Below are 23,096 nucleotides of genomic sequence, written 5' to 3'. Positions count from 1 at the left end.
AAGACAGGGGTTGGGAAGAAGGGGATGGTAGCAGGTGTGGTGATGGAACTGCTTTTTTATCTTGACTGGTGGCAGATACAGATCTACATATGTAAATAATCACACAGATCTAAATAGAAACACAAATGAGTACCAATAAAGCTGGGGAGAATTCTGAATAATATCAGTGTTCCAGCTGTGATATTGTACTATGGTTTTTAAAGATGTTATCACTGGGAGAAACTGGGAAACAGTGTGTGAGGGATCTCTAAATTATTTCTTCCAACTATGTGTGAATCTACAGAATCTCAAACTAAAGTTTAATCTAAAATATTCCATGTGGTTCATGTACAGTCATACATTCATCGCTCACTTTTTAAAGCATCTACTGAGTTGCTCGTGTGTGAGGCACTAGCTTAGGTGCTGGTGGAGTGGAAGTGGGCAGAAAGAGGATGGGCCATCTGGGTATTGAGACTCCTCCTTCACTGATGTCACAATTCTAATTATATAAATGTTTTCGTGATTTTTTAAAAAAATGTATGTGTCCTCCACTAGCAGATGGCAAAGACTGTTTTAATCACCACTCTTATCTGTAGTGCCCATTGTCCAGAATATAGTAACTTTTCAATTGATACCTGATAAATGAATGAATGACTGAATGAATGAAACAATCAATAGAAAAGGTGAATAAACACAACCAAATAATTAGAATACAGTACAAAAAACAGTGACATGATGAAAAGTGCTTATGAAACCAGAGGAGGGAATAACTAGCATTGTCAGGGGTACCTGGGGGAAGGCTTCAAAGGTGTGATCTTTTAGCCAGGTCTTAAAGATGAGATGGGGGAAGTGGAGGAAAACCGTTCCAAGCAAAGGGAATCGAGCAATCAAAAGTGCCGTGGTAGAAGAAAAGCACAGGATTCCCTGGGGCCAGCAAAGGGCTTGATGTGCTTAAGTTTATACAGGTCTCTACTAAGAGAGTGGCAGGATGAAGCTAGAAGTCTGTGGATTCTACACTAAGGCAAGTCAGGCTTTCGTATGAACAATGTGATGACACTAGAGTTTTTGAAGCCAGTGAATGATGATCAGATTTGTCTTTTAGAAAGTTAACTCTGATGGCAGTGAAGAGGATGCACAGTAGTAAGGAGACAGAGAAGGTAAGAAACCAAGACAAGGGCTTGACGTGAATTCCCAGTTCTTCATAACAATTCACCAGAAAACTCAATTCCCCAAAGTCCTGCAATTGTAGAAGTTAAGTCTTCATAACTACTGGCCTGAATGGTTTATAACATTGTTATCTTTGAATCTGTGTAATGAATCATATCACGGGGCTGTGAAGTAGAGACATTTATTGAGCATTTTAGTTGCTCTTTTCTGCAAATCCTTCCAATACAAACATGCTGTTTTAAATTAGTTTTTAATTTGAAATACCCCTTCTACCAATTTTTTAAATTTTGAAGAAATAAACTTTTTATATTTCACAAAATCTTGCATGTTGGTGGTCCATTCTGTCCTCAAAAATGACCATTTTCACGTGCCATATTCATGCTATTAAGGAATTACACTTACATCTCTGAAAACACAAAAGGGCTATTTTAGCAACCAGTTAGAGCTTAAGGAAATAAAATATTGATCTTTGGAGGGAATAAATTATAAATCTGAATTGTGGAGAATAACTAAGTATTTTCCATACATTTCTGTGCATATATATAAGTATTTGTGATAAAACGCAGATACAATTGAACGATATCTCTTTAATGTGATGGTACTGAAACTAACTCCTCCACACCACCCCTTGCCAAAAAAAAAAAAAAAAAAAAGAGAGAGAGAAAACTCTCTGCCAGGTTGGAAAGGGAAGAGCAAAGGAGTTAAATATAATTCCTTCTGGGCACAATGAAGTGATTTTGTCCCCCTTACTTTCTTTTTCTACCATGTGACAATTTTAACAGCTCTTTTCTAACAGCAAGAAAAGAGGATCAGGAACATGGATTATGAGAAGAGAATGGCAACGTATGGAATTTACTGTAGGTAAAGCTTTTCTTTCATTTCACAAGGAATAAAGACATTTAAATAGTTTCATATATAAAACTTTCTAGATGGGTATTAAATGTTATTTTGAAATTTCTTTTTATTATGGAAAATGTCACACATGAAGAGCTGACAGAACAGTATAATGAACCACATCAGGCCCAGCTTTAAATTACCAACTCACTGTCCACCCTCCATTATTTTGAAACATACCCTAGATATACCGTTTCATTCATAAACACTTCAGACTGTATCTCTAAAAGAACTATTGCTAAAAAAACATAGTAAGTATACCATTAGTATACCTAAAATGTAACAATCAACTTTAATGTCATCAAAAATAAGGTCAAATTTTCAAAGTTCCCAGCTTACCTCTTAATTTTTAAAAAACTCTATTATCTTCTATACAAGTCAACATCAGGTCCAGATATTGTGTTGTGGTTAGCTGATGTGGCCAAATTTTATTTTAATAGTAATAGTAATTTTAATATGTTTTAAAAATTAAACTTAGGCATTTTCATGAATTTAAATAACTAAATCTAATAAAAAAATAAGTGAATAACCAGGCTAAGTCACCTTTGCAGGACAATGTTGATATATGTGCTACAAATGATAAAGGCACAATGTGAAACCAAGCAAACTTAGGGAAAAAAGAAGGGGGGGAAGTGTTGATTTCATTTTTGCCTATTTTCAAAACATGTCCTTTTTCGGTCTGTTTTAACTATACAACTACCCATAATAATGATTTTAGTAAGATTTTTATCAAGAAAGTCCACTAAACGATGCTAACAAAACTCTTTTGTAATCTCTCACTTGTGTGTTTTAACATTTGCACTGTTGTACTTGGCCAAATACTTCCTCCTTCATTTGAAATTAGCTTGAAATCACAGGATTTCAGAGTTTGGAGAGATCATGTGGCTTCCTCATCCCAGAGAGTAGGCAGCTTTGATATTATTATGATATTGGCGTTTCCAGTGAGAAAGCTAGCATGAGAAATCAATCTGCTGACAATTACAGACTATGTTCTAATTTGTTAACTGACAGTGCTATATAAATACGATCAGTAAAGTTTTATTAGCACAACATGAAATAACTTTCAATTTTATCCTTTTACAAAGCGTGGCAAAGTTAATATTTTCTCCAACATGTTAAATAGATCTTGTTATACAGTAAGAAAGAAGCACATTTAGTTTAAGATTCGAAATAATAAAGGTTAGAAGCTTATCATCCACAGAAGCCTGCAGAAATCAACAAAGTAAATGCCAGATTCTTTACTCAGATATTATAACAGGCTTATACACTACCAATAAACTAAAAATGCAATATAAAATATCTGATGGTACTCTGTTGTGAGACATTGTAATTAGAAATTACTAGGTGTTCTGAAGTTTCCATATCAAGCTCTAATGGTATTTCTTAGGTTTTAAAAAAATTATACAGTGGTCCCTTCCACATTCGTTGGTAACTTCTAGATAGCAGTTCACTGTGAAGTAAATTTATTAATCAAAAGCAAAAGTTTGTTACAGAAATTCAGGAGTCTCCATACTCCGTACATGTGACTCTTTACTTTAAGCCTAGGGCTTAGAATGCCAAGTAAAATAATTAACAATACTTACTGAGTGTTTGATATGTGCGGGGAATAGCACTAGGTACATTGGTAAACTATAGAATAAAGTGTCAGAGTGATTCCAAATTAAACCATTAACACATTTGGATTAAAGGAAGTACTTAAAGAGAGTAATTTAGAGATAGGAATTTTTGAGGTTTAATGTTTTCTTTTAAACTCAGAGCATCTTGTAAAAATTCGTTAGAACTTAATTCAAGTTCTACAGCATAAAAAAAAGCTTTATGTGGACTTTGAAAATTTAAACGTTGACAATGAGCTGACTTCTAATCCTGTGTATTTTTACTGTTTATACTGGTGTCACTCATTTCCCCCAGAGTCCCTAATGTACTCATTGCCCTTTATCCTGTGTACATTTTAATTTTTTTTTCTGACTTACCAAAATACAAAAAATTCAAGCTCTTGATTCTTTTAGAACAAAGTGAAAGCAGGTGTCATAGTAAACATAATCCACCAGATTTAGGAAAGGCAATTATAGAGTTGATTTGTTCGGTTATTATATAAAAGTGCTGGTGTAAATCTCTGTTAACATACACAACAGACGGAGTACCATGTTCTAACACAACCATCCATCTTAACAGGCTCACGAGGGAGAGCAGTGTTCACATCAACAATACCTACTCACATGCTGACAATGATGAAAATCCCATCTAGGAAGTGTGGTATCAGCGCTATCATTTTACAATGCGTTCAATAACACGAAAGGTATGTGGCAGTTAGAACTTCCTGATCACTCAGTCCTGTTTTTTTAATCACTTCCATGGGTCTCTCTCTCCCTCTCTTCTCTCTTAATGCATATTAGAAACTATGGAAATAATATAGTCAAAATAAAAAAATAAATTAGGTTCCTTTTTAACCACGAAATAAATAATGATCAGTTGACACTACTACTGTTGATAACACTGTTAATAGTATTACGGCTTTTTAAATAATAATAATATTTTATCTTCCCATACTTAATACTATTTAGTTCTCTTTCTGCTGTGCTTTTTCAGAGTCTGGAGCCCCATGCTATATTTATACTTTATTATTATATTTTTTTACTACTTCATTGAGTCTCTCAGTATATGTCCTCTTATTAATACCCACATATCCCTTCATCTTGCCCGGGATAATAACAACTCAATTTATTTTTCTAAGACGCTAGCCAGTTAAGGGTCACTTAAAATTTGTAAGCTCAGTCTACTTAGTCACCTAGTCATTAAATATAAAGTGTTAAAAAAAATGCCTACTGAATCACATCTACTTTGTGAAAGCAGCATCTAAGCTTGTATTCAAATTTACAGTAGTATAAATTTGAAGTAAAATTTTTAGTTAAGAATTTAGTGAGAATTTCTGAATGCAAAACTTGAAGCAAAAAAGTCCAGAATAGGCAGGAATATACGAGGAAGGAAGACGGGTGACAGTCTTAAGGGAAGAAGCGGAGGTAGAGTTCCTTTGGAATAGACGAAGGCCAAGAAAAGAGCCATGTGTTTAGGGAGATAAGTATGCATCCTTTTAAGCCCTTGGTGGCTGACAGAATTGTCAGAACACTATTAGCTTGTGTTTCTGGTGCATGGGGAAATGGGGAACATATTCCTGGCAACAGGAGGCTTGGCTGGGACACACAGTATAATAATGCTACTCATCCATCCTATTTGAAAAAAAAAGTAAACTATGTTCTTGGAAAGCAAGTTCTTATCACCTATCTGTTGTAGAATCTCCTATGACTGAAAAGAAACCTAGAGTTGTACGCAAGATAGAATAACTAAGGAACTATTTAGAACAATTTGTAAGAATAAAAACTAAAAAAAAAAAAAAAAAAAAAAAATCCACCTTGAATAACCATGTAATAATGCTGGCTTAAAAATTACATGGAAGAAGTACATTTAGATGAAAGATGAGTATTTGTTGATATGGTAAAGTTTTTAAAAAGCAGCTTATAAAATAATATATGCAATATAACCTTCCTAATTATTATTTTTAAATATCTGAAAAAAAGTCTGGGAGGTTATACATCAAAAAATATTTGGATATAGAAGATAACTTTTTTTTTTCTAAATACCACCTGTATTTTCTATTTATTAAAATAAACTTCATGTATAACTTACATAGTTGTTAAAATTTATATAAGAAGAGCTATATTGGTCAAGGACTTCCCACCATTTTGTGCAGAAAAGGAGGAAAAGTTAAAAGAGAATAAAGGAGATCTTAGCTTCCATATCTACTCATTTACCAACAAGTCTTCCTGCTGGGAACTCCGAACTTCAGGATTAACAAGCAACTGATTTCACAACACCTTACAATAGGGAATTTATCATTTCAGAGTGATATAAATCATCATTATTACTTTTAACTAAATAAATAATTGTGCAGATTAAAATGTGCTTGCCACACTACAAAATGGAACTAACAAATTTCTAGCCTGAAGAAAATATAATATTAGTTTTAGGCATCTTTCAGAGAGAATAAAACGTATGAAAAGAATCCAAACTGAGGATTATGAACTAACTTTAAAACAAAATATCTTACTTGAGTTCCAACTATTATTAGCACTTAAAATATGCAGCTTGAATCATTATCGGAAAAATGGACTCAACAGGCTTAACTTGTAGTCTATATATTCTATTACATCATGTAGCTATGCTTTGGGGAGAAAACTCTATTTAAAAGCAAAGGCAAAGATATGTTCAATACACAGCTAAAAGAATAAAACATTTACATAGGATGGAAAGACAGAATTCAATCTTTCTACATATGCCTGAAGTAAATTAAGGTATTTTCTAACTAGTTGATCTATAGTACTACAAATAAGCAATGATACTATAAATTCTACATTGTGGCCATTCACATTCAGTGTAAGCTTCCTCAGTTTTTCTTCATTCTACCTTAAAATTTCTCTTTACTCTTCAGTCTCCCTTTTTCAGGTTAACCACCTTTCCACATCACCACCAAGTAAAGGCTTCTTGCGGGGGAGTGTATAGCGCAGAGGTAGAGTGCATGCTTAGCATGCACGAGGTCCTGGGTTCAATCCCCAGTACCTCTGTTAAAAAATAAATAAAATTAATTAACTCCCCCCCAAAATAAAAAAAAATTTTAACGGCTTAATTTTGTATCCTATTACCTTCTCATTTCATTAATTCACTTTTCCCCTTTTTCTTAAATCTTTCATTGCTCTCCACTGACTCTTTCTGGCCTACAATACACTCAAGGTATCATTTACTGAGGGGAGGAGAGGGAACTTTCCCTGACAGGAAGATACCCTGGGACTATTAAACTCCCTAGCTCCCAATCTCCTAGTCTCCAGATCAAGTCAGGTTCTTCCCAGGTCATATCCTTCCACGATCTTCATAGAGCATCTCCCTACACGGTTCCAGTTTCTTGGTTTGTGTGGCACTTTGCTCTCTGAGTTCCTTTCCAACCATCTCTGCTGGCCTGTCCTCTTCCCTCTTAACACAGAGTCTGCGCTGGGCCTCTTCTCTTCTCTCTGCACTTCCTCTAATTTACCTGATATGCTTTCAGCTCTCTCTCTGAAGCTGTGGACACCCTCAGTAAATCTCCTACAGGCTGATCTTCTTTCCATTGAGGCTGTCCTAGTTCCAGAACCTCATTACCAGTTAAGTTCCCGTTTCCAATCTCTTTCTTTTTTTTTTAAGTCATTCTACAAACTATTGATGGAGTAACCTTTCAAAGGCTCTGATTACATCAGTCTCTAATCAAACACCTTAAATGGCTCCCCAACATCTACTACGTAAAGATCAAACCTTTTGGCATGTGATTCCAGGGCCTTTGATTTGCCACTATCCCTAAGTATTCTATACTTCATTCCCAATGCCTGAAGTGGGCTAAAAAATACACTGATTATGTGCAACCACACTTGCTGAAAAACTACCCAGTATTTAAGACTCAGCTCAAATTCTGTCTCCAAGTTACCCCATTTCCCTGGTACAGAAGTAATCTCTTCCATTTTCACGTGCAGACAATACTCAACAACTTTGTGGCGCTGATGTCATTCTGCCTTGCTTTTAAAGGACATGAACTTTTATTAACCACTATTCAAATATGACTAACAGTAGGAATCTTATCTACTTATTTGTCCTCCATAACGCCTTGAATGTAGTAGGGAGTGCTGAACCCAGATTAATTTAGAATTACAGACTGCTTTTCCAAGATCTGAGCTGAAGTTTGGCTCTGCCTGATTTTTGAAGAAAAGATCTGGGAAACAAATTAGCTAGATAAACAACACTGTGTGCATGCATTGGGGGTGGGGGGTAGTGCTTAAAAAAATAATTTGAAAGAAATCATTTCAAAACACTTTCATTTCAATTATTTTATAAAAATAAGCAATTCTACTCCCAAGAGAACTGGAAACATATGTTCACACAAAAATTTGTACATAAATGTTCACAGCAGCACTGTTCATAACAGCCAAAAAGTGGAAACTCAAATGTCCATCAGCTGAAGAATGGATAAACAAAATGTGGACCTCCCATAAAATCAAACAGAATTCAGCCATAAAAAGGAGTAAGTACTGATATATGCTACAACATGGATGACCCTTAAAAACATTATGCTAGGTGGAAAAGCCAGACACAAAAGCCCGTATGTTGTATGATTTCATTTATATGAAATATCCAGAAGTGGCAAACCTGCAGAGACAGAAAATAAGTTAGTGGTTGCCAGGGGATGGAGGGAATTGAGAGTAACTGCTAACAGGTACAGGATTTCTTTTTGGGGTGATGAAAATGTTCTGGAATTAGATAGTGGTGATGGTTGCACAACATTGTGAATAGACTAAAAACCTGAATTGTGCTCTTTAAAATGATGAATTTTATGTTATGTGAATTTTAGCTTAACTAGAAAAAAAGAAAAAAACTGTTGTGAGTTTGGTCTCCTGACTAACTCGACTTGGATCTGTGGTATAATGGAAAAGAGGTCCAACCTTTCAATCAGCAAACCTAGGTTTAAGTTCTTTCTGCCACTTACCAGCTGTGTGATCTTAAGGATATCACTTAACTTCTCTAAGCCTCAATAATACCACCTATAAAGTCAAAACACAAAGTGGTGAGACTCACGAATTAATGTGAAATCACTACGTAAACTCTAAAGCCCTTGACAAATGAAAAACTTTATTGTTATTTTGTATACTGAAATGATTTTTAACAATCCTAAACTGTATTAAATGGTTCGTAATTTCAGTTTTTTTTAAATCATTGGCATGTTATCTAACCAGATTTTATGGTCATAAATGAATGGCATCTTGGACTTGTAGCAATTATCCTGCAGGCACTAATGGTACCCTATGTTACAGACTCATTTAATTCCAATCTTCTCAATGAAAGGTAGCATGGCATGACGATTATGAACAAAGGCACAGCACTGAGCTTAAGTCTGGGTTCTTATACTGACCTTGAGCAAATACCTAACCTCTCCGACCATCAGTATACTGTAAAGTGTTTGTATGTGTGTCTGTGTGAGACCTAGCCAATAGCAGAGGAGTCAGAAGATTCACTGAGACATTTGTTATATAAGGATCATACTCCAATATGTGGTAACTAGCAAGCACTCAATAATCAGCAATCATTATTATTTTCATTCTGTGGAGTAACAGGTTTAAGTGACTGGTGTAAGTTTATGAGGTCAATCTGAAGCATAACCAGGAGTAAGGAGTACATATTTTGTACGCCAGCTCAGGTCATTAGGCTGAGGATGATTCAGTGCCCTTCCTATGTGTTTTTCTAGAATCACATGGATCTCTATAGCATTGGGGTAAGCCAAATAGTTTAATTTTCTGCTTTTTAGTTAAAGAAAAGATATAGTCCTATTCAGCACTAGTATAAGGTCTGACACAAATAGATACTCAGTGAATATTTATTGAATAAACAAGTAGAGTATGGTATTACGGGCTGTATCTACAACCAGGCATTAACACCAAATCCAAAGCATTAACTAGACATTTCCAAATATCCATACTTTTACTGTATAAAACATTTTGTATTTTAAAAGTTCTCATTTGGATGTCCTATCTGCTGTTTGGCAGTAGATATAAAACAAAGGAATGTATGCATACTAAGAAAAAAAAAGTGGGAATGTAAATTGATGCAGCCACTATGGAAAACAGTATGGAGGTTCCTCAAAAATTTAAAGACAGAACTACCAAATTGTCCAGCAATTTTTCTTCTGGGTATATATCCAAAGGAAATGAAATTACTATCTCGAAAAGATATTTGCACCCCCCATGTTCACTGCAGCGTTATTTACTATAGCCAAAACTTGAAAACAATCTAAGTGTTTAGCAACAGATGAATAGATAAAGAAAATTAGGTAAGTATGTGTGTGTGTATACACAAAATACAATCTTATTCAGCCATAAAAAAGAAGGAAATCTTGCCATTTGTGACCTGGATGTGCCGTGGATGGACCTTAAGGGCATTATGCTAAATGAAATAAGGCAGACAGAGAAAAACAAATACTGTATGATCTCACTTATACATGGAATCTGAAAAAACCTAACTCATAGATACAGAGAACAGACTGGTGGTTGCCAGAGGCAGAGGGTAGAGAGGGTGGGGGAAATGGGTGAAGGTGTTCAAAACGTTAAAATTTACAGTTGTAAGATAAATAAGTTCTGGACATGTAATGTACAGCATGGTGATTATGGTTGAAAATACTGTATTGTATATTTGGAAGTTGCTAAAAGAGTAAATCTTAAAATTTCTCTCACAAGGAAAAAAACTAACTATGTAAAGTGACAGATTTTGTGTGTGTGGGGTGTGTGTGTGATGAAAACTCTTTGGATTTACTCTTAGCAACTTTCATTCTTAACATATAGTAGTCTTAATTATATTTATCATGTTGTCCATTACATCCCTTGATTGATGTTAACTAAATTTAGTATGGTAGTCATGTCACAATATATAAATATATCAAATCATTGCATTGTATACTTTGGACAAGTACTATGTTGTATGTCAATTAAACCTCAATAAAACTGGAAAAAAAATAAAGGGGAAAACGAAACAAAACGTTTTCATTTGGGGGTCCTATACGCAGTTTGGCCTCAATACAAAGAAAGGCATGTACTATTTCAAAAGACAGCAGACTAAGAAGTAAAGCAATTGACATTCAATTAAAGTAACAAGTACTATGTTTAAGCTTCTGAGTATATATTTTGTCTTCCCTAATAGTTTTGTGAGAGCAGGAATCATATGTAATTAATTTCAGTATCCCTTCACAGAGCCTAACCTTACACACAGTAGGCGTTTAATTGTACTTAGTTTACTTAAAGAATTGAGTAAGAATACTTCTTGGTATATAAAATGTACTGATCACACTTAATCCATAGTGAGAGGATGAAAAGTTGTTAATGTCAGAACTACACCTCTCCATGTGCAGCTGGTTGTATCATTTTAAGAAAGAAAATAAAACCATATGTATGTATATTTACAGATGCACACACACACACACACATAATTTCTCATAAAGAAAAGCAAACACGTCAACCTATAACCAGTCACAAAACTGTCTTTATTTGCCTTGCCTATTTCCATAAATGAGGAGACAGACCTGACCCAAATTGGAAAAATACTCAGATCCCTTCAATATTACCAGGTTATTAACCTTACTTTTAGGCAAGTATGGTGAAACAGTTTCACTACTTTCTTTTCCTTCAAATAAAAGTCAGGTACCTCAGCATTACGCTAGGAATAGTGAAAGGTTTAATTGTAAGATGTGGTCCTTGTATTAAAAAGGTTTATATCATCAGTGAAGATAAGACAGTGAATGATAGAAAATGCTATGCACATTTTTGTTCACTGGTTTGCCAATTTAAAAATCACCTGGGAGCTTGCAGGAAAACAGTAAGAGCTCAAATAGTAAGGAAAAGTTTCAAACTGGAAGTAAACTTTACACAGGGTCTGGAAGAAAAGGTAAAATCTGAAAAGGCAGAGAGAAGAGAGGAGGGCTTTTGAGTGAAATAACTAATAGTACCAGAGGCACAGACTTGAATGAGTATAGTGTTTGAACGACAGGCTGACTTCAACAGAGCAGAAAGAGTGGGCCAAAGAACACAAGAAATGAAGTTGGATAAGTAGTGTGGGACAGATTAGGAAAGGCATTGAAAGTCAGGCAGAGGAGGTTAGATTTAATGTGGTGGAAAACAGGGAACCAATGAAGCTTTCTGAAAAGGGGAGTGACACATGGAAAGTAATAGCATTTAAAGATGGTTAATCAGGATGAGTTGGAAAAAACAGAGGGAAATGAAGGAAGGCAATTGTGGTAATATAGGGATAAGGTAATAAGGGTCTGAGTGGGATAGGTGTGCATGGAGACAGTGTATTTTAGTGGCAAGATGATGGGCCTTGAGATTGTAAAATTAGGGGGTACCAGAAACAAGGACAAGACTGAGACTAGTCCAGGAACTGGCTGGCTACTCGGTAAAGGGATTATACCACGGATTAAGACCTGGACATTTCAAACACTAGAAATATATTCACAAGGTCAAATGTTTTTCAAGTACCCTGTAAGTAGTTTCATTGTTTTGTTTATTGGATTTACTGCAGGTGCCCCCAAATTTCAAAACTGCTTTGCTAACACAGTTCTATGAAATCTGCTTAGGTAAAAATTAGTTGTTTTTCAATACATCTTTCAATACAAAGTTAATTAACCCATTAAGGATGTGAGCCCCCAGAGATTAACACAGTGAAAACAAACAAAAAAAATCTTCTTTATACTCAAATGTATATTCTTTACTGTCTGGTTCCATTCCCCTACCATGGGGGGAAAAGAAAAACCATCCCCCAAAAACCTAACTTGCTTTTTCAGCTGATCTAAAATCTTGAAGCACAGCCCCAACTTTATCTGATCGTGATTCAATCAGAAGAAAACCAACCAACTCTAGTGAGAAAATGAATTAAGAAATCCATACTCTGCCATATTGCTTTCCTGAGCTGTGCTATCAAATTGCAAAGAAATACCCTGAAGTGAAAAACAAAGAGAAAAATGTTACTAAAGCTAAATTTGGCAGGCTAATTTTTTTTACTAAATATTTAAGTCTACAGTGAACTCTTTTCCTGCTTCCACTCTCCCTTAGAATGGGTAGTAAGCACATAATGTGCTAAGAGCAGTAGCATAAATGAAGATCTATAGATCTTAATTTACGTGCTCCCATAGTCCTTTCAAATTCTTCTATTATTTTAACATTGATCCTATTACCTACATATGACTGCAGGTTTTGTTTTTATTTTATTTTATTTTTAATTGAGGTAGAGTTGGTTTACAACATTGTATCAATTTCTGGTGTAACATGTATTGTTTTATATCTCTTCCCAAAATCATTTTCTGGTAGAACTGTGAATCAGACCTGAGATGTTCCAAAATAGCAAAAATAACCCTATCTACTATCACTCACTGAGTTCTTCCTTTACAACGTGTGGCCAAACTTGTGCTTTTCATACACAATCTCATTTAATCCTCACAGCAATCCTGTGAGGTAGGTACTATAATTATGCCCATTTTACAGGTGAAGAAACTGAGGCTTCGGGAATTAAGTGATTTGTACAAGGTCACAAAGATAGTGAGCTAGTAAGTGGCAGATGTGTTCATCTGACATGCTCTTGTTAATTGTTAGATTATACTGCCAACCCCAAATATATGTGACCAAAACCAAAAGTAAGAGTTAAGGAACCTGGATTTGCTGATCACTGTGTAAAACGGTTTGGGAGGAGCCTCAGTTCTAAGAACTGCTGTCAGTGATACAAATGGATAGATTCTCTGACTCATTTCTAACCTTTCCTCATACTGAACACTACACTCTATTCCTGAAAGAGAGTGGGACGCTGTTATGAAATGGGAGGTAACTGTCCCTAGTAGGACACATATTATGGTACTGCTTGGTGATACTGACAGGATCTCACTATCTTCTTCATTTGATCACATTAAAAAAAATGCTACTTAGATCAGCCAAGTCAAGACACATTAGGCTGATTGGTAACATGAAAATGCTTTAAAAAAGTATTTTCTTAGTAGAATTCCAGTGATCTGAGCAACCTACGTAACTCCTACTAATGGCCCTGACATAGAAACTAGCATTTTAAAGATACTTCTCAGTACATAAAATATATTCATAAGAAAACACTTTTAAAAATAACTTTCCTCCTTATGCATCTGGGCAGAGATGTCGTATTTCCTCCACAAAGCTTCCTTTTATGTTGCAATAGTAAGAATCTCCACTTCAAGACGAACCAGAACAATTGAGAACTACAAACTCCTCCACAAGAGACTAGTTTTATTAGTATTTTATATAAATTGTCTGAACATGATCAGACACTTTACATTTTAACTCTGCAATACTTTTAACTAGAAGGTAAAGCAGTTACGGTTTCAAGTTCGGTTTCCCCTCGTCCCTCTTTTTTTTTTTTTTTTTTTTTGCTAACACATAGTCTTTCACAAAAGAGTCAATGTGATCTTTGCAGACTGCAGATAACGGACGCGACCATGGTAAAGTCAACAAGATTAAGCACATGTCAAGTAATTTAGAAGTTTAAAACTTGTCATCTGGGCATGAAACCAGCAGTTATAACTGGTTAAATAAACATGTATAAATTAATAGGATACAATTAATAACTACCACTTCTCCCTCCAACTGGTGGTGTTTTGGCAGGCAGTCACATAATCTGCAATAATCTGTCATTACTGTGAAGTCCCACCCACTTCCTCTGCCCCACCGCCATCCAAACTATGACTGGGATACCTCCGGACTACTAACATAACGCTCAGACGATCATAAAAGGCCTCCTTATCTATAATTATTGAAACTTACATAATTGGTACTTTTAAGTCTTTAACAATCATAATCTTAAGGAAAAAACAAGCTATATGACATCGTATTTCAAAGATTATTTGAAAGTTTCAATTTCATTTTTTATATGTAAGAATGAATAGAGGCCCCCCCAAATCAGTAATATCCAGTGCAATGCTTCTTGAATGAAAATGCATCTTATGTATAATCCTAAGACTTTAATTTACACACCTAACATGGAAAATATTAGTTTTTGGAAGTCAAGGTTATACACATTTCATTTAAACCTTGCTCCAAAAGCCTACTAAATTTGGAAAAGAAACTATTAAGATAGCTTTCCTGGTTTATAAAATATTTTGCATGATTTTTTTGACATACAAACTATGAGATATTAAATAAAAATTATCTCTTTCCTATTTCATCTAATTTCACTTTATGGACTAGAGCAGCCCCATAAATTATTACCTCATGGCTAAGATATTTTAAGGTATTTTCTTTCTTATACAACTACCCTTATATACTACACCCAAAAAAAAATTACAAAACAAAGTAAAAGTGATCAAATCTTCTGAATTTTCTGTCTCTAACTTGGGTATTACACTAAAAAACTGCTCTGCTTTCTCTCCTTTTCCCCCTTTCTGTTGAAGAAAAATAGGAAGTGGTCTTGTTATTTTTTAAGATTTCCAGGATAGTGTGCCATTTTGAGTAGCTTAATTTTGAAATACTGTCTTCTAGTAATAGCATTCAATAGCATAAACTGCATCCATTTAATAAAGATGGCCTTTAGTATATTTAAAAGTTTTGTTTAAAAGACCCTTCTGACAAGATTTTGATATTTTACTTGCAGCTCAGTATTTACCTTACTTATCTAGGAGAAAGGAAAGACCAAAATTCTCACTAATGTTTATTTGTTGAATATCAAACCAGAAATTAAAATAAGCAGAGCATATGAATCCAGTGACTTTTGAGGTTGATTACTCTCAGCTCAACTTTGTACTAAGGCCATAAATATTCACATGAAATTCAACAGAATTTATCAGCAATCTTAGACGCAAACCATATTTATAACAAAACATTAAATGTAAAACAAAACACCAAGCTTACTCACAGTAGATCTTTCCAAATGCATGTCCTACGTTTCCAATCCAACACACAAAAAGACTTTAAAAATTCTTTATTTAGCTACAGCAATCAGTAAGATTGCCCCAGAGATGGCTTTCTTTAAAAGGCTGCCTCTTACTTAGGCAAGATAAAAAATGAACTGCACTTAAGTTGTAAGGACAAGACCATGCTATCAGCACCTTCATCCCGAGAAAGGAAGTTATTACAGACACAGTTTTTATGCATGAGGCTTAAAGAGAGTACTTCCTGGTCAGACAGTTAACGTCAACAGCATTTTACATAAGCTTCACATTTCGACATTTTGTTAAGAACTTTCTAAAAACTTTTCCTGATTTTTTTCCTCCAGTCTCTGCAACAGAGGAAAACTGGCTCAGGCTAAAAAAAACTTACGTTAAAATCTACGAAATTCTATCAATGCCTACTGTTATAGTATCATGTAAATATCATAACTGGCTGTTATTACTGATAATGACAGCTTGAGTTTTAGTTATTTTACATTTATGCGCCCTCCATCTCCACCCTCCCTATGTGCCAGAATGAAGTTTCGGGGGACACAACATTAGAAGGTAAAGAAAGAACTCAAAGGAGGATAACTCACCAATTCCTTGATGATGAAGAAAATGCCAGTAACCACTCACATTTTAATTTTCAAATTTAAAGTTAATTCTCTTTTAAACTTATATATATTAAAAAAAAAACAAAAAAAACAAAAAACTCCAAGAAACCCTGTACAATCCTAATAAGGAACTGCAGATGAAAACAGTGTGACCCGGTCGCTGCTCATGATGATTGGTATTGCAAGCTGAAGTATTTCCTGTTACAACGCCCATTGGTTCCCACAGGTGCAAGTGCCTATGGGTGTTGCCCATTTACCCTTCCTTTGGTAAGTGAACCGCTCAAGGAGATTTCAGGTGGACACAATCCATGCTAAGAGCTATTAGGGCAGAATTACCGTGGGCTAACACCAACAGCCTCCCAAACCAGGCTGACCGTGAATTGATGATTACCTAATTTAAAAGGGCTGGAGAAAATTTAATTCAATAGACCTTGAGCATTTTTCTAAGCTGCACTGTTATTAAGAATGCATGTGACGGGGGAGGCTACAGCTCAGTGGCAGTGTGCGCTTAGCATGCACGAGGTCCTGAGTTCGATCCCCAGTACCTCCACTAAAATAAATAAATAAATCTAATTAAGTAACTCTAATTATTTCCCCCAAAACAAACAAAAATAAACAGTTCTCTGAAGGAAAAAAAAAAGAATGTATGTGACTTTACTCCACAAATTTATATTAATTGCTTTCTCAGTACAAAGGACTGTTCTAGGCACTAGGGATACAGTAATGAACAAAGTCCCTGTGGTCATTCATCCACTAACTAGTAGACTTTTGACCATTTCACATATAATGAGAAAACTTCCATAAAGATAGAGACTAAAGAAATTTGTATGGGAATTTGGAAAGTCAATTGTAGTGCTCATTACTAAAAAGCACTATAATTAAGGCCACACCACCTTAAACCTAACAGAACTTTTCTAGAAACCTCGTACATAAATACAGGATTCTCTATGTTTTCAACGTTTTAAAAAGGCCAGGTTGGAGGCAATGGCATATGTTCTAGCAGGGAAAAAGAAAACTTCTCACCATGAGTCACCAGTGACTAAGTTCTTTTAATTCAGGCTTAAAACACATATCAAACCAAATTACTTGTACGTGCAGAAAACTGATAACCCCAAATTAACATCAGGAGCTTCATATGACCAACCTTCAGGGTTAATACTTAGCATCTAGGAAAGACAAGTGAATTGCTTTTAATGGGAGAATGCCCCTGTACTGAATTTTATTATAACTTTGGTCTTAAGTTTTGGGCTCTAAGGGCCATGTCAGCAGCTTCCATTAGATTTTATTACAATGAATATAGTTTTCTTAGATTGTAGTCAGACTGAGACACAATCAACTTGGATGCATGTTGTGGTGGTAGGAATGGATTTATCTGTACTCAGTAAAACAAAAATATACTAAATTCAAGGCTGCTCAAAGAAAAATGTAAAACCCAGAGAATAAAATATGCAGATAAGCTCAACTCTCCCAAGCTATAGTTTACTTCCTTAGGATTTTACTTCCTATATTTAAAATAACAAAGCCTTTTTAGCCAACAAATTGGAGGAAACCCAGAGCCAAACTGATCTATTTAGTCATTCAATACATATTTATTGAGCAACTACTACATGCTAGGTAGGCACTGTCTTATGTGTTGAGGAGAGAGCAGTGATTAAAAAATCTCTGCTTTCAGAGTATAAATCTAGTGTAGGGATGTAAGACAAATGCATAAATAAAAAGATGCGCTGTGTCAGAAAGTAGCAAGCACTACGGAGAATACAATGTGAAAGATAGGGATAACAATAAGTTTAATTGTTCACAGTTGCAAATTGCTTCTATCACAAAGTAAGGAATTTTGCTTTGCAAGACCAGAATTTCAGAGCTCTCCCAGACTCTGCCTCTGACTCAAGTGAACACCACCTTCTGTTGCAAATGACAAAGAATCTTACTTGGTTTGGCTGTAATACCTAGAGAAAGGAAACCAAGCTCCCAAAGACCTGAAGTTAGAACCCACTCCTTACAGATAAAAACATCACTTAAGGAAACAAAAACAACAAATCCCTAACACCCAGATCAAAGGTCACTTCAGGGAATATTATCACGCTGAATGTGAATGTCCAAGTTTCCAAATATTTGCTACCACTGGCATCAGTTTACCAATGGTCAGAGCCAGAAGTAAGTTCTTCACTTAAGAATTATCTGTTATCTTCCCTGGTAGCATTAATAATATTTAAATATTATTTTTGAATCTAAAATAAGTACTTATATTTAATACAATTCAACAAATATTTATTGAGCAGATACTAGCTGCAAGACACTTGGTTAGATGTATAAGACACTGCCCTTTTAAAAAAAAGTCAAGAAGATGGACATTTAGGAAGGACAAGTACAAAATCTATAATGTACTATCACAGAGAATACCAGTGTAATAAGAAAAGGTACAAAGCAAGTACTTAGGGAATTTAAAGGAGAAAGTAGCAAGAAAGATGATTAGAGAAGGCCTCAGGAAAGACAGCATTAGAAGTAGGTCTGAAAAATGAGGAACAGAAGGCATTCTAGGGAAAAGGAACAAAGGCCAGAAGGTGGCAAATCAGCAAGTGCTCAGCTGTAAGCAGGCTGTTCTGGTTGGGGCACAGGATATCTCTATATATCTATCTATATATTTACCATATATATGCATATATATATTTATATATGGATTATAGGGCTATAGGAACTCAAAGACAGGTTGATAAATCTGTACTGAATTTAGTAGGCTGGGGGAATTATTAAAGGTTTTGAACATATGAGTGACAAACTCAGAACTGAATTGGGAATCGGAGAGCAACAGTATATGTAGGAAGGACGGAAAAGAAAAGGAGACTGAAAAATTGTCACAGAAGTCCTTCCTTGGCACATTATTGGGGCCCTCATCAGCTATTTTTGGACCGTTGAGAGGTATAAAGTAAAAAACGTACTGGAGTTGAAAAATCAGATCTAGATGACAGAGGTCAAGTTTGCCATTGTCTGTATGGCACTGGGAAGTCACTCATCCTCACTGAATCTCAATTTCCTTATATGTGAATCTGTTCATTATTCTTTTTGGAGTCAGGAGCCAGGGGATTCAGCAAATGATTAGATACTGGGGTAGGGCAAAAACAGCAGTAAAAAACTGTTTCAAGTGATTAAAATAACAAGCAGCTCCCACTTATTAAACACTTCCTATGCATTTATCACTGTCCTTGATGCTTTATATAAATTGCTTCATTTACTCCTTATAAGAATCCTGTGAGGTACGTATCTACTTAAGTAACTCACTCAGGGTAAGCCACCTGAAATAGTCACAAAGCCAAAATAGGTGCTTAGGTCTCTCTGAGTTTGAGGCCCTTTCTCCTTCCAATGTATCATGCTGTTTCTTATATGGCAGATAAGTAATGCTAACATTTGTTCTTGTGTTCCAACCGAATCACTCTCTTTTAACACCCCTTTGATGTACTAAAAGCCCTTAATGAGGATAAGAAACTAAGTGTAAACAAATATAATCTACTAATTTGCTGATCACTAATTTATTCACTTTTTCAATTGACATCTATTGAGCGTCCTTCATACTGTGTGCCTGGTACTATACTTGGCACAGTGATGCAAAGATGAACAAGACCGTCTCTGCCCTCAAAGTGCTCACAATCTTGTAAAAGACAAACAGATGTGAACAAGGAACTGGTATACAATGACAGAAGAGAAATTCGCACAAGAGACAAGGTACACAAAGCATACTATTGTTTATTTTGTATATCTGCTATTAAATCTTGACCTAGATAAGTTAAAAACTATATTTATGAGGTTTTTGGAAATATTTGTGTATTTACACACAAAGCCTTCAAGAAGTAAAGGCTTTGTTTTAGAAGTCAAAATATTCTTCATCCAAGACCTTTTTTTTCACTTTCTTTCAAAACATCTGGCTTATTTTAAAACTTGATTTAATTTTCAACAAAATATAAATTTCTGGTAAAGTTAAAATGAAAATTGTGTAATTAAAAAAAAAAGTAAAGGCTAACATTCACAACAGACTGGAAAATTGGCCATGAAATATAATTGTGTTTTGTGTGTCTACCGCCCAGACTAATTACGTTATTAGTTTATTTAAGAAAGCATTCTGCCTTGATTAGTGCCATCTATTGTAATGGGTAAATAAAATGTATTTGAATTGTAATAAGCCTTGACTGCTATGGACAAAACCCAGTGTCATTAGACAGAAAGTGAAACATATAAAGATAAATACTGTGCAGAATCCTAGTTTGATTTGTAAGTAAAAGGTTACCCCACTGTCCATAAAAAATAGTTGAAGAAGGTAAAATTGAAGTATTTCAATTAGTACTTTGATAATTGACTAAAACAATAAGTATAACAAAATAAGTGGTTGATTTTGCTAAGCATCATTTCACTGAGGCCAGGGGTGAAGTTAAAGGGCTGCCAAAACTAGACTCCAGCATGTCAGTTCCAAAGGCTGGGAGAAGCCACATGGGCCACATGAGAGTAGGTTTTGCTAGGTATAAACCATTTATCCCAAGGCATGTTCCTTCTCCCATTCACTCTGGGGATGGGAAATGTGTATCTGTGAGACAGTGGACAATGGTTAGGAGAGAACAAGTGTTAAATCAAGAAACTGACCCTTATGTCATTCTGTTCTAAAATAGAAATAATTTACAAAGACTTAAAATATACTCCAATGTCGCTAATGAATTTCAGGTCCAATAGAAAAAATGCATTAGGCTGATTTATAAAGTATTTAGGTAACTTTAATAACATACAGCTGGAATGATAAAATCTATCACTTATTTCCCATTGACTATCAGAAAAATTCTGAATACTTGTTGTTTTTAAATTTGGTGCCCATAGCTTGTAAATGAGTTAGATCATATTTTGGCCCATAAATTCAGTGCATCTAATCCATTATTACAGTTAGACATAACTGATTTTTTTCCCCAAGGTAAGTCTGAGTTTAATGTATCCTCACAAATAGCAAGGCAATCAATTAAGCAGATGTTAAAACTAACTAATTACAAACTAAACTCCCCATGAAGAAATTCAACTGTACAATATCCTGTAACTCTAAACCATTAATTCAAAACTATTCTCTCTGATTGACAGGACTCTCTCATTGGAGATTGAAAAGAAGTCTTGTCTTAGAAGAGTCACAAAACACTTTCACATAGAAGCTTTCTGTCTTTCTGTCAGTCTCTTTTCTTTTTAGGGGAGGGAAGAAACAAAGACTGGAGGAAAAGATTATGAAGGAAAGATGTTTTTAATGACTCTAAAATAAACTCTAGACAAATAAAGTTTAAGTAAAAGTACCAATTGTTACTTTTCATTCATTCTTCCACACCACTGAAACCAACAACTATGAACACTGGCAAGCAATGAGAACTTTTATTCAGGCTGGTTTAAACATTAAACCAAATTAGATAGCAAGGCAGACTCTGAGATTACAATGATTTGACTGTATATGACTCAAGTGGTAAAGAAAGTATAAAATGGATTATTATATTTACTGGGCAGTACTTGCATCCTGCTAAAACTAAGAATAGTTTAAGGACTCTAAGCCAAAAAGAACCTGCATTCTTTGGTGGCTATGACCATTCATAAGGAAGTGTGAGGCTCCGCCTTAGTCTTTGGATTATATTGTTCAATGGAAAAGAAACAGTTTAAATGAACACAGGTGTAGTTAATTTACATATTAATTATTTCTCAAGGTGTAGTTTTATTTTGTGAAAGAAATGAAAATAAATTCCCACAGAATTCCTACCCTCCTAATCGACCTCCGCCCTATGTCCCCAGGAATAAACAGTTATTACAGGCCCTTCCTATCACTAAAAACTCTATTATAATGACTCTCTCGTCATCCTCCCTGGATCAATACCATAACGTAATGTGGCTGAAATGACTGCTTTAGTAATCACTCAGGGGAGCATCAGAACACTTTCTTTTCTTATGAGGAATTAAATGTAACATTTGTCTAGAGAAACTACCATTTGTACCAGTCAGAAATAAGCTAACAAGTATGATGGAAGAGCTTATCTGCTGAAACATTTCTATTACTTTGCAGAATATTAGTAATGAGATTCCCAGTCCTCCCCTAGACCACTTCATATGTTAACACGCACTACATAATGAATACATGTCACTTGTAAATAACCTCTTGAGTTAACTGGTCTCATTTTTACTTGAATTCTACCTAGGGTTCTAGAAAAATCAATTTAGTGTAAAAAAGTTACACTTAATACATCTTAAATATAGTGTCTCATACTTTCCATTTGTATTTGTGTTTTTGCTGTTGTTCCTCCCATCTCCGTAACTTCTGCTTCTTAGGGGAGGACTTCTAGTCGGTGAAATTTTCATAACCACAACAATCTGTACACTCACTGAAACCATATAAGAACTGTTCTTTACCAGGTAGTATCAAGTAAAAATCCCCAAACGATACATTCTGTCTACTTATTATCACCCTAATGTAAGATGACTTCAGTAATTTTTGTCTTGGATTTAAGTCAGCAGTTCTATAGAAGCCTTCTACATTATGTCTTTGGGAAATAATACAGAATTTCTTTCTTCCTCTTAGTTGAAGCTGCCCATTACTGCATGTGGGCAAAGGCTTCTAATAAGACATTATCTGAAACCTGAAACAAAGAGAAGATATCCAAATAACGGCAAAATGATATAGTAATTACATTCCCCATTATTTTCCCCCAAGCCGTTATTTTCTAAATCTCCTATGAAAAAAAGAAACTCATGGCAAAGAGAAAGGGCAAGGAGGAGCAACACACAAACAGAAGAGAATTAAAAAATTCAAATGCAAAGCTGCTGGGTAGAACCCTAACAAAGCGTCTGCATTCAAGAGAACATTTGAAAGGTAGGGCGGTATTAACATATCCTAAGGACTCTGAACAACTGGCCTGGTCATTAGCTTAATTTTCACATCCGTCAAAGTAGGAGAC

At 35.1% G+C, this 23,096-nt stretch overlaps 1 protein-coding gene across 2 annotated transcripts in view; it reads right to left on the bottom strand.

Annotated features, from left to right (window-relative positions):
* TAOK3 (TAO kinase 3) overlaps window positions 1-23,096 on the bottom strand; it is a 145,742-nt gene that overhangs the window by 120,856 nt on the left and 1,790 nt on the right. The window contains exon 1 of one of the 2 annotated variants that reach the window (XM_006192701.3): window positions 15,517-15,729. The exons of the other annotated variant lie outside the window; for it this stretch is intronic. The gene's annotated coding sequence lies outside the window, so the exon portion shown is untranslated. Of the gene's footprint in view, window positions 1-15,516; window positions 15,730-23,096 lie in introns of those variants that run through there. 2 annotated transcript variants of the gene reach the window in all.

Source organism: Camelus ferus, chromosome 32 (assembly GCF_009834535.1).
Source record: "Camelus ferus isolate YT-003-E chromosome 32, BCGSAC_Cfer_1.0, whole genome shotgun sequence".
Taxonomy (NCBI): Eukaryota; Metazoa; Chordata; class Mammalia; order Artiodactyla; family Camelidae; genus Camelus; species Camelus ferus.
This window is presented reverse-complemented; position numbering and strand designations above follow the sequence as displayed.